Source organism: Cebus imitator, unplaced genomic scaffold, assembly GCF_001604975.1.
Source record: "Cebus imitator isolate Cc_AM_T3 unplaced genomic scaffold, Cebus_imitator-1.0 Scaffold93, whole genome shotgun sequence".
NCBI lineage: Eukaryota > Metazoa > Chordata > Mammalia > Primates > Cebidae > Cebus > Cebus imitator.
In genome coordinates this window covers 5,480,277-5,482,557 of record NW_016107408.1, presented here as the reverse complement: position 1 = coordinate 5,482,557, position 2,281 = coordinate 5,480,277, and the positions used below count along the sequence as shown (strand labels likewise).

General features: G+C 42.2%; 1 protein-coding gene across 1 annotated transcript in view; it reads left to right on the top strand.

The window, feature by feature from the left end:
* The window catches only part of GRB2 (growth factor receptor bound protein 2), an 81,599-nt gene that overhangs the window by 68,157 nt on the left and 11,161 nt on the right, over positions 1-2,281 (top strand). The gene's annotated exons all lie outside the window — the stretch shown is intronic.

Genomic DNA, 2,281 nt, shown 5'->3' with positions numbered 1-2,281 from the left:
ATTTTCAGGATGAATATCTACCCTTTCTGTTGCATCTCACTTTGAATGGCAGTACACAGACAATACTCACTTTAGAGCAATGCAGCTTCTAATCGACTATGAGTACAGCATTGTTCAGCATCTTGAATAAATCATTTTGTAAAGAATTTTACCAGTTTCCTTTGAGAACTTTGTTACGTAGTATAGATTACCACTGTACTAGCCAACATTTTCCTGAACCCACCATTTTGGGTTTGTATTCACATTTCTGTTTTATCTTTTACCAACTTTCTGCCTTCTGCCCTTTGCATTTTGTGTTAAGTCTAGAATTCATAGGGAGACTTTCACAGCGTACCTGATTCTGTTCTGCTGTGTATACACTAGCTCCCCCTTACCTGCAGCCAATTGCAGTCTGACATATAATATATTTTGGCCAAGTGCAGTGGTTCACACCTGTAATCTCAACACTTAGGTAAGCTGAGGCAGGAGGATACTTGAGCCAAGGAGTTCAAGACCAGCCTGGGCAACATGGCAAGTGCCTATAGTCCCAGGTACTAAGGAGGCTGAGATGGAAGGATCACTTGAGCCTAGGAAGTCGAGATGCCATGAACCATGATGGCACCACTGTACTCTAGCCTGGGCAGCAGAGCAGGACGCTTTCTCAAGAAAGAAGATATTTTGAGAGAGAGAGAGAACACATTCACATAACTTTTTATTACAGTATATTGTTACAACTTTTATTTTACACTTTTTGAATACAGAGACAGGGTCTCACTATTTTGCCCAGACTGGTCTTAAACTCCTGAGCTATAGTAATCCTCCCCCCTTAGCCTCCCAAACTGCCAGGATTGCAGGTTTGAGCCACCACACATGCTCTGTTATGAGTTTTCTGTTTTATCATTAATCTCTTAGTGTACGTAATTTATAAATTAAGCTTATAGGTAGGACTGGCATGGTGGCTCACACCTATAATCCCAGCACCTTGGGAGGCTGAAGCAGGAGAATCCCTTGAGTTTAGGAGTTCAAGACTAGCCTGGGCAAAATAAATAAAAATCTAAAAAATAATAATAAACTTATAGGTATGTGTATAGTGTAGAAAAAAGCACAGCCTATCTAGAGTCTTGTAGTGTCCACAGTTTCAGGCACCCACTGGAGGTCTTGAAATGTATCCATCATGATAAGTAGGACTGCTGTATTCCTCTACACATTACAGTGTCATGGCCTGGCCTGGCCACTACCTAGTAACCTGGGGCAGCCATTGGTCTATTTTTACATCTATAGAATGCAGTAGTTCAGTTATAGGATTTCCAAGACTTCTGCCTGAATTTTGCTGGTTGAGATGCTTCCAGCACTATCAAACTTTTCTTTCTTTTTTTCTTTTTCCTTTCTTGTTTTTTGAGATGGAGTTTTGCCTTTGTTGCCCAAACCGGAGTGCAATGCGTGATCTCAGCCCACTGCAGTCTCCACTTCCCGGGTTTAAGTGATTCTCCTGCCTCAGCCTCCCAAGTAGCTGGGATTGCAGGTGCACACCACCACGCCCAGCCAATTTTTTGTATTTTTAGCAGAAACAGGGTTTCACTGTGTTAGCCAGGCTGGTCTCGAACTCCTGACCTCAGGTGATCCACCTACCTCAGCCTCCCAAATTTGGGTTATTGAACTGAGTAGGATTTGCCATGCTTTTTCTTGAAAATAGTTTTTTCATCCAAGGGCATATGGTTGTCCTCACAAGCAGCAGTGTTCTGGAACTGTTTGGTGGTGGGTGACCCATACTTGTGATAATCTAGAGAAGCTATGAGGGGATCCCAGGACTCTATCACTGTAGATTCTGGAGGTTGGTTGGAAGATCTCTAGAAAAGTCTATAAAGGTTCTGTTGCTGCTCAGTTCTGCTATGACAACTCTCTCTCCCAGAGAGCAGACTTAGTCTTTGTCAGGCTCCCTTATTCTCCTGTTTGTTTGCCATTTTCCCAGAACCTCCTCTCCAGGTTTCTTAGAAAAACAAAACAAAAAACTTAGCCGGGCACAGTGGCTCATGGCTGTAATCCCAGCACTTTGGGAGGCCAAGATGAGCAGATAACCTGAGGCCAGGAGTTCAAGACCAGCCTGGCCAACATGGTGAAACCCTGTCTCTACTGAAAATACAAAAATTAGCCAGGTGACGTGGCATGCATTCTCCACCTTGTGGTTTCAAGCGATTCTCCTACCTCAGTCTCCCAAGTAGCAGTAATCCCAGCTTCTTTTTTTATTCTTTTTCTTTTTTTTTTTTTTTTTTTTTTTTTTTTTTTTTTTTTTTTTTTTTTTTTT